The following is an 11,154-nucleotide window of genomic DNA, read 5'->3' as shown; positions in this document are numbered from 1 at the left end:
GTAGTCGTGTATGATATGAGAGTTGAACTATAATGAAAGCTGAGCACCAAAGAATTGATGCTTTTGAACTGTGGTGTTGGAGAATACTCTTGAGAGTCCCTTGGACTGCCAGGAAATCAACCCAGTCAATCCTAAAGGAAATCAGTCCTGAATATTTATTGGAAGGGCTGATGCTGAAACTCCAATACTTTGGGCATCTAATGAGAAGAGCTGACTCTTTGGAAAAGAACCTGATGCTGGGAAAAACTGAAGGCAGGAGGAGAAGGGGATGACAGAAGATGAGATGTTTGGAGGGCATCACCAACTCAATGGACATGAGTTTGATAAAGCTCTGGGAGTTGGTGATGGACAGGGAAGCCTTGCATGCTGCAGTCCATGGGGTTGCAAAGAGTTGGACATGACTGAGAGACTGAACTGATTGGTTAAAACATGGCCTTTGGAACCAGACAGACTTTAGGGTGAATTTCACATGTGCCACTTACAAACTGGGTGACTTTAGGAGAGATTGCTTAACCATTCTAGTTTCCAAATCAGAAAAATTATGGTAGTAATAACTGCCAAAGAGGACTGTTATGTGTATCAACGATTACAAATATAAATCACTTAGTAGACATACTCTGTATTTAACAAATTTTATTGAGTACTAATTGGCTATCCTTTTAGGTTGAGTTTCATTTTCTTCATCTATGTAATACACTCTAAACAGTTGCTTCAGTTATCAACAGCACTGATATTAGAGCACTGCTAATCTCATCTTTGACACAACTATCTTTTTCATAATGACTTTGTTACTCATAATTGGAACAGTTTGACCAATCTTCACCCATCCCTCCATGATCCAGTTTTCTAGAAGAAACAGCTTTACCACTGTCTTCAAATCTATTTTCAGCCTTTCTTCTGGAGAAATCTAAACAAGCAGAAGACAAGCAAAGGAGGACATGTTAGTGAAGTAACAATGACCAAAAAGATAGGTGGCAGGGAGGAGGAAACTATGATTTTCAAGTTACTCTGTGCCTTTATCCAACCCAATCATAATAGAAAACTGTTGGCTGTAGTCCCTCTCTTTTTATTCTTGTCATTTCTCCAAGATGCTATTATATATTGGTATAGTGACTTCAATGAAAATTTTTAGCAAGGTACTTGATAAACATATTACATTCATATTTTCTAAGAGTTATCATCAAAGTAACATAGTCTTCAATGACTCAGACCTCTGCATATTATTTCAGTAATTCATATATTATCATATTTTGCCAAACCACAAATCAGATTTGAGGAATCATAACTATTTCAGAAAAGCTGTACTTGCTGTCCTTCATTAATCTGCTACTTTTCCTAGATCGATCAGAAGAAATTGCTCTCTGTCTTACTTAATGTGATTCTTTTTTGTTTGTTAAAATTTATGGAATGATTTGGTATGGACAAACCATACATTATATAGTTTAAGTGCCTGTCCCTCTTTTGTTAATAACTCTGATGTTGTCCCCTTCACTACTGCTATACTGGTCTTTGTTGCTCAGTGGTGTCCCACTCTGTGAGGCCCATAGACTGTAGCCCGCCAGGTTCCTCTGTCCATGGGGATTCTCCAGGCAAGAATACTGGAATGAGTAGCCGTGCCCTCCTCCAGGGGATCTTCCCAACCCAGGGATAGAACCAAGCTCTCACACATTGCAGGCAGATTCTTTACCAGCTAAGCCACCAGGGAAGCCCATAAATACTGGAGTGGGTATCCTCTCCCATCTCCAGGGGATCTTCCAGACCCAGCAATAGAACGAACAAGGGTCTCCTGCATTGTAGGCAGATTCTTTACCAGCTGAGCTACCAGGGAAGCCCTCCACTTCACCACATACAATTATATTTTTAAGTCAGAAATCTTAGAAACATTGCAACAGCAGACATTTTGCATTTGTAGCTTAGTTGAGGATGATATGACTGTAGTAATGTTTGACTGCTTCAGTTTTTGTTTTCTTTCATGTTATTGGGAAAGTCAGAGGCACTTTATATCTAGACTTTGATTTCTGAGACCTAAGATACATATAGTCAATGGATATAGATTTCTTCTATCCAAAAAAAAAATTTTATCAAGGTTATAAAATAGATGCTTATACTTTGATGCTGTAGACGTGAAACAGGAAGTAAGGTACCAATGTAAAGTATATATTTTGAGGAACATAATACTGAAATAATTTTTGGTTATTTGACTAATTTGGACAAATGTCTTTTTCATTGTCCAGGGTTTTTTTGTTGTTGTTGTTGCTGTTGGTTTGTTTGGGTTGTCTATTTTTACTCTTTCTGGAACCCTAACACACAGAATTCTCTAAGTATCTTTGCCACCACTTGACATAAATCAATTACATATAATAATTTAGTTTTATGACAGAGTCCTAAGCATTAAATACCTTAATAATAATGAGACAAAGGTGCTCAACATTACCAGTATCACTGTTTTCCTAGCACAAAGATTCCCCACAGTATAATAAGACTATTTCAGCATCCTTATCTCTTTTCACAACTCAGACACCCCATTCTCTCGTTCAATAGGGTTTTTGAATATGAAAATTACATTTTTGTAAAAGCAGATACAAGTAATTGAGCACTAACTCAACTTTACATGATCAAAGTCATGATATTTTTCTCTTATTTGCTTTCCTTCTCTTCAGATTAAAAAGAAGTATAGTGACAGTAAATTGTACTCTCACTTTTATCCAAAGATTTGTGATGGTAATTTCTTCCTTTCTTCTCTGATATTCCTCCTCCTCCTTCTTTATCATCATCATCCTTGTCATCATCATCTTTGTAGCCACTGTCTGATTACTTACTACAAGTCAGGTAACACACACATATATGCACAAATTTAATTCATTTCTCAGAACAAAGCATATATATATATATATATTTTTAATTTTCTCCATTTTAATGATGAAAAGACTGGGTTATACCTTTCCTTCAGGAGGGTTTTTTTTTCCATCTTTCTTCATTTAAATGTACCTTAAAATAGATCATCTTTCTTTAATAAAAGAAAAACTCCCTCGAGCCATGTTTTCCTTTATTTCCTCTGCTTTATAGCACAATTTACCTCATAAGAGCTAACTGTAAAGAATATCCCATAAAGACATAAGTTTTTCTGGTATCGATTTGAATAAAAACTAAAAGTCTTACCTAAGAGATAAAGTCCAACAGAATGTGCATTTTAAACATGAAAACCAAGGCTGACACCTATCAAATGTTCTGTGCATGTTAGAAGAACTGTCTTTGTTAACCACCACGACTGTGCGAGCTCTGCTTGCCTCTTATCTCATCTTCTTTCTCCTTTTCTCTTGTGGCCACACTGTTCTTCCCTCTGTCCTTCTCCCATGTCCAGCTCCTTGCTCTCAGAACCTGTATGTCCCAGTGCTCTGTGTCTGGGATACTAGTCAGCAATTCTTACATGGCTTCATCCGTGACTGCTTCCAGTTCTGGCCTAAAGGTAACCTCCACATAGGCTTTCTCTGCTTACTTTTGAAACTCATCCTTTACCTTCTTATCCTGTTTTATTTTCACAATAGTGCTTCCCTCTACTGAAGTTATCATGTTTATGGATTAGTTCATGTGTCAGCTCCTTCTCCCCCTGATTATGATATAAGCTCCATGAAATATGTGTGCTATTGAATAAGACTGAGGCAGTCCTTGTTCTCATAAATATCATGAGAAATTCAAAATTATAATTAGCAAATTTTATTTTTCATTTTTATACTTTCTACTTCAAGTATTTCCCTTTACAGAGTGTCTTCATGATCTCCCTTTGCATTGTCTAAGAATTGTTTCTAGTATTGAGACAATATTGATTTCTCTTGTTGGTGGGGTTTTGGATTATGAGCTATTTGATGGGATCCTCTCTATATTGAAAGGGAAGTACTTGAATTTATTTCAGACTTGAATTTAGAAATTTTAATTTAAGACCTCTAATGGCATATTTCACACTTAAGCACATAATTATCTACTGCATAGAAAGTCTTCCTTTTTATTTTATGTGATATAATTCAGAAGAAAGCATTCTGCTTGAAATAATATTAATGACCATTTTTTTATTATATGTTATACCCAAATACATTTTTTTTTCACTGCCAGAAATAATGACACCCATCATGGAATTACTATAACTGCATTCTCTAGAAGTTATATTGTCAGTAGTATATAATAATGTTATTAGTTTGAAATGTAAATTATAGCACAATGTTCATTTTTTTATTAACTTCAAAGAGAAACTTAAAATGCAACTGGAGTTTAATCGATTTTAATAGACTACTTGTTAGAACAGGTACTTTGGGGTTCTTTTCTATTTCATCTGAAATTTTAAAAAGGAATTACCATAAACATTATAATCCAAATCTAATAAAAATGCTTATTGAAAGTAATTGTTCTTACCTTCATATTTATAAAGCATATTTGTTTAAGAAGGATAAAACCATATATGCATATTCTTCCATGCACCCTTTTGCTGCCCCCATAGAGAAAAGAGTTTTTTTATTTTTATTTCCTTTGAGTCCTCCACTGAACTTCCCAAAGTATTGTGTTGTAACATGCTAAAATTTCTTATAGATTTTTATTGGTGTTACAGAACTGAATGCTTCATAAATGTACAGTATGTAACATTATCTTCTAACTACTTATGAGTGGTGAGTAGCAGTTATTGTACAAAACCAAATTTGTAGCCATAGTTTTTATTGTCTAAGTGGAAACCAAGATTTTCATATATCATGTCATTCTACAGTCTCATCTAGAAGGTGATATAAGCCTAAAAACCAAGACATCAATGAGGTCTTGCAAAAGGAAGTAATGCTTTCCTCTTTAAGCAACCCAGCACAGCTATTTTTAATGCTTTGCCAAGGTATAAATGTTCCATAGCAAAAGTAAAGTTTTATAATCATAAGAACTGAAATGTTCTCATAAACGAATTCCTCAAGGACTGACCTTGTGAACACTAGGCTTTGCAAATAACCCATTAATCAATGGATTTAACGCTCTTTAGAGGATAGCCATAATCATATACTGGGGGTTCCCTTGGAAACCATTCAGTGTATGAATCTTCTACTACTAGTGTAACCAAACTGTAATTTTCATGGGCTTCATAATCTTTAAATTGATATCTATATTATAAGATCACTGTAATTGTTCAAATGTTGGGATATTGATTTATAAAATACCTTAGGTTAATTGATTTCAAACAAACAACCGTAAAATAAGTGATTTCATTTCTGTAATATCACAGACAGTAGTATTAATTCAAATCTAGATCATAAAACTATCTAAATGATTCAAGAAAAAAAGTTACAACAACATTTACATGTTTCTTGTCTTGATCTCAGTAATTACTTGTATATGAACTTGCTCTTATAGGAGGGACAAGGACTAAAATATATGTTTTATCCTCTTACATGGAAAGAAATCATTGTTATTTTAGTAAATGCTATTTTAATTTTCAGCCTCAATATGAATGGTTTTGGCATTATATTAAAATTAAATTTAAGTTTTAAGCTAGAAACTTTTTCTGAAAGTCTATGGTCATCCATCTTGAACTCCAAGCATGTAGGAAGACATAGGTAGAAGTATATTAAATCTGACAAATGACCTCCCATGTGCAAAGGAGGAAATAAAGATTCATTCTCTGTGTTTGTGAGATCATTTTGATGAAGGAAAGGCTAATTGAGGATGACATACATTCTAAATCTAATTCAAATCAGCATTTTTACATGAAGACTCATCACATTTCCAATGGTACACGCTACCATAAAACAGCTTAGTAAAGACATTTTGAATTTGATTCTTGGAATTTTTTAAAATGCTTCATCAGAACTGACATTTTGAGGGGTAATGAGTTTCCAGTCTGAGTATTAGTTCAAACTGGATACCTGTAGTATTTTACAACTTTTATTAAAAAAGAAGCATTTTTCTTTAGCATAATTGTCTTATCTTGCAAAGAAAATTGCAGCTAATATGTGATTATGCCTAGGAAACATGTGGAGAAAGTGCCAACACAGGGTTTCTCAGCAAAAGCAAATCACCTTGAAATGATTAAAATGTTAAATTATGAAGGGGTTCATTCTCTGGCATTCAAAAAATAATCATATTCCAAGGCCAAGTAGCCCTATTGTTGTTTTTCAAATGAAAATGTGATTGCTATTTCCTCTTGAAATGCTCCAAAATTAGTGTTAATATTATTTTATTAATACACAGTTAACAGTGCAACTCTTTTAAAAAAACACCTCATCTTTTATCTGTTAGGTAGTTTTGTTAATTCTGCAAATTTCACATTACAGATGTCATTTGTTAAAAGTCAGGGTCATTATATTTTATACTAAGATAAAATTGTATCTTGACTATGTTTACACAATGACAATTCAAAATATGAAGGCAGCTTTGCAATAAGGTTAGACAGAAACAATAATCAGGAAATGCTTTAAGAGTCTGTATTATATACCAGTCATTCTAACTAAATTTAGAAACAAATGTTAATATGCAAGTCAGTGGTTGTAAACATGTCAGCTATAAAGATCATCTCCATGGTCTGTTTATAGTAGTATATTTCTACCTATAGCATGGTCATTTGACTCTCTTCTAAGAATAAGACAAAACAGAATGTCTACATGTCTAAATTTGGATTTGGGAAAATACTTTTTTCACAGGATAATATATTTGTAACAGATCATATGTCAACTACATTTTCCAAGTTGAGACATTGGAAAGATCATATCTTTTACATAGGATTGAACAGTGGGCCTCTTCTATTCTGTGCATCCATGAAATATCTCAGGTATTTCAATTATCAAATATAACATACAGTTAAGCACTTGTCTCACTTTAATTTTGAAAATTATATTTACCCTACAAAACAATTGAGCATGCAACTCATTGCTTATTCCTTAAAGAAATTTCTGTGTAACTGTGCTAATATTTCTGAAGATTATTATGGAAAAAATTATCATTCCTTATGATCATTTACACTGATGGACTGATATTAAATCATTGCTTATTTAAAGGCTCAAATATTCAAGAACAAAGATGGTGAATCTAGAGTGGTTTTCTTTAAACTTATTGCATCTCATATGTAGGTAGAACAACCTGCCCATAAAAGTGCTAGAAATGCTTGGATTAAATTTTAATTAAATTTATTGAAAGCATTGGGAAATACGAATTCTCTTTATGAGAGAAAATTCTTAGACTGAAATTCTGTAACACGATATATTTTCAAGATATTCTTATTTATTATGAAGTTTTGACTGCTAAGACAACTATGGGCAATAGCTGCATGTTAGCAAATATGTCCTTTGTTATGTAGATGACAATTTATCAAAGAACTAGATCAATATCAATTAATAAAATATAAAAATATCACTTTTAGCATCTACTTTGTCAGCAATAGTATTGAAGATACTTAACAATAATAACAGATATTGGATACTGAATGTTCTAGGTTCTTCCCAAAAATTGTTAGAGAAAATTTATACAATGCATCCATAAGTTTATTATTTATAGTCTATACACAAGGAAAGTAAGGCATAGACATACTGCATAACTTGACAAGGGTAACACATATAGTCAATGGCAGAGCTGTGGTTTACTTCCAGTTATTCTGGCAAACCAGGACCAATGCTTTCAACTGGTGAAAATAAAGTAAAAATGAAGAAATGCTCTAACATCATGAGAAGAAATATTCACATGAGTAACATTAAACATTTTTTTTTTTAGAAAACAGGTCACATTGTTTATTCATTAATTCATTAAACAAGAAGACTAACTCAAGATCAAATAAAAAATTGGCAGGAGACCCAAACAGACATTTCTCCAAAGAAGGCATACAGAGTGCCAATAAACAAAAAGATGCTCAACACTACTAATTATTGGAGAACTACAAATCAAATTATAATGAGATATCATTTCACACCTGTCAGAATGATCATCATTTAAAAAATCTACAAACAATAAATGCTGGGGAAGGAATGGAGAAAAGGGAACCCTCTTGCACTGTTGATGGAAATGTAAATTGACATAGCCACTATGGAAAACAGTATGGATATTCTCTAAAAAATGAAAAACAAGAGCTGCTATATAACACAATATATTTCCACTGCAGGGCATTTATCCCAAGAAAACCATAATTCAAAAAGACACATGGATGTTCATCGCAAAACTGTTTACAATGTCAAGACATGGAAGCAACCTAAAGGTCTATCAACAGAGGACTAAATGAAGAAGATGTGGTACATATATACAATGAAATATTACTCAGGCATGTTGTTGATTTTCAGTCTCAACATTAGCATCTTTTCCAGTGAGTCAGCTCTTCTCATCAGATGGCCAAAGTATTGGAGCTTCAGCTTCAGCATCAGTCTTTCCAATGGATTTTCAGGGTTGATTTCCTTTAGGATTGACTAGTTTGATCTCCTTGCAGTTCAGGGGACTACTATGAGTCTTCTCCAGCAAAACAATTTGAAAGGATCAGTTCTTCAGTTCTCAGCCTTCTTTATGGTCAAAATTTCAAATACAAGCATGACTACTGGAATAAAGCATAGCTTTGACTATTCAGACATTTGTTGGCAAATTAATGTCTACTTTTTAATACACTGTCTAGCTTTGTCATAGCTTTCCTTCATCAAAACACACTGTAGATAATTCTTAAAGAGATGGGAATACCCAAGCACCTTATGTCCCTCCTGAGAAACCTGTATGCAAGTCAAGAAGCAACTGATAGAATCAGACATGGAACAACTGTTAAAATTGAGAAAGGAATATGGCAAGGTTATGTATTGTCACTCTGCCTATTTAACTTATCTCCAGAGTGTATCATGGGAAATGCCATGCTGAATATATCACAAGCTGGAATGAGGATTTCTGGGAGAAATATCAACAACATCAGATAAGCACATGATTCCGCTTTACTGGCAGAAAGTAAAGAGGAACTAAAGAGCCTCTTGTTGAAAAAGGAGAGTGAAAAACCTGGCTTGATACTCAATATATATATATATATATAATTAAGATCATGGCGTCTGGTACCATGACTTCTTATCAAATAGAGGGGAAAAGTGGAAGCAGTGACATATTTTATTTTCTTGGGCTCCAAAATCACTGTAGATGGAGACCACATCCATGAAATTAAAAGATATTTACATCTCTTTCCTCAGTTATTTGTAAAGCATCCTCAGACAACTATTTTGCCTTCTTGCATTTCTTTTTCTTTGAGATGATTTTGGTCACTTCCTCTTACACAGTGTTATAAACTTCCATCTATAGCTCTTCAGGTGCTCTGTCTACCAGCTCTAACCCTTGAATCTATTCATCACTTCCACTGTATAGTCACAAGGGATCTGATTTAGGTCATACCCAAATAGCCTAGTGGTTGTCCCTCTTTTCTTCAATTTAAGCCTGAAATTTGTAATAAGGACCTGGTGATCTGAGCCTCAGTCAGCTCCAGGTGTTACTTATGCTGACTTTATAGAGCTTCATTTTCACTTGCAAAGACTATAATCAATCTGATGGGTATTGACCATCTGGTATTGTCCATATTTAGAGTCATCTCTTGTGTTTTGGGAAGAGAGTGTTTGTTATGACTGGTACGTTCTCTTCACAAAATTTTGTTAGCCTTTGCCCTGCTTCATTTTGTACTCCAAGGCCAAACTTGCCTGTTACTCTCTTGACTTCCTACTTTTGTATTCCAATCCTCTTTAATGAAAAGAACATCTTTTTTTAATTGGTGTTAGTTCTAGGAGGTCTTGTAGGTCTTTGCAGAACGAGCCAACTTCAACTTTATTAGTGATTGGGGCATAGACTTGGACTGCAATAATGTTGAATGGTTTTCCTTGGAAATAACTGAAACCATTCTGTTATTTTTGAGATTGCACCAAAGTACTGCACTTTGAACATTTTTGTTGACTATGAGGGCTGCTCCTTTTCTTCTAAATGATTCTTGTCCACATGCATGCATGTGTGTGTTGTCACTTCACTTGTGTACAACTCTTTAAGACTGTGGACTATAGCTTGCCAGGTCCCTTGTCCATGGGATTCTTCAGGGAAGAATACTGAAGTGAGTTGCCATTCCCTCTTACAGGGTACCATCCCAACACAGGGGGGAAGAAAAAAAATATATATATATATATCTTACATCTCCTGCATCATTAGGTGAGTTCTTCACCACTAGTGCCACCTGGGAATCCCTTTATTGCCCACAGTAGTAGATACTATGGTCATCTGAATTAAATTTTCCCATTCCGATCTTAGTTAACTGATCCCTACAGCCATGGAATTTAAAGATGATTACTCCTTGGAAGGAAAGTTATGACCAACCTAGATAGCATATTCAGAAGCAGGGACATTACTTTGCCAACAAAGTCCATCTAATCAAGGCTATGGTTTTTCCAGCAGTCATGTATGAATGTGAGAGTTGGACTGTGAAGAAAGCTGAGCGCCAAAGAATTGATGCTTTTGAACTGTGGTATTGGAGAAGACTCTTGAGAGTCCCTTGGACTGCAAGGAGATCCAACCAGTCCATCCTAAAGGAGATCAGTCCTGGGTGGAATGATGCTAAAGCTGAAACTCCAGTACTTTGGCCACCTCATGTAAGGAGTTGACTCATTGGAAAAGACTTTGATGCTGGGAGGGATTGGGGGTAGGAGGAGAAGGGGATGACAGAGGATGAGATGGCTGGATGGCATCACTGACTCGATGGATGTGAGTTTGAGTGAACTCTGGGAGTTGGTGATGGACAGGGAGGCCTGGAGTGCTGTGATTCATGGTGTCAAAAGGAATTGGACATGACTGAGCGACTGAACTGAACTGAATATGCCAGTGTTCACTCTTGCCATCTCCTCCTTGACAATATCCAATTTACCTTGATTCATGGACCTGACATTCCAGGTACCTATGCAATATTGTTCTTTAGTGCATCAGGCTTTATTTTTACTACCAGACACATCCACAGCAGAAGGTATTTCCCTCTTTGGCCCAACCACTTCATTCTTTCTGGAGTTACTAGTAATTGCCCTCTGCTCTTCCCCAGTAGCCTACTGAACACCTTCCAACCTGGTGGGCTCATGTTCTGGTGTCATATTTTTATGTCTTTTCATCTTCTCTGTGAGGTTCTCTAGGATAGAATCCTGAGTATATTGCCATTTCCTCCTCCAC

This window comes from Ovis canadensis, chromosome 10 (genome assembly GCF_042477335.2).
Source record: "Ovis canadensis isolate MfBH-ARS-UI-01 breed Bighorn chromosome 10, ARS-UI_OviCan_v2, whole genome shotgun sequence".
In the NCBI taxonomy this organism is placed as follows: Eukaryota; Metazoa; Chordata; class Mammalia; order Artiodactyla; family Bovidae; genus Ovis; species Ovis canadensis.
Note: the sequence above shows the minus strand (reverse complement) of the source record.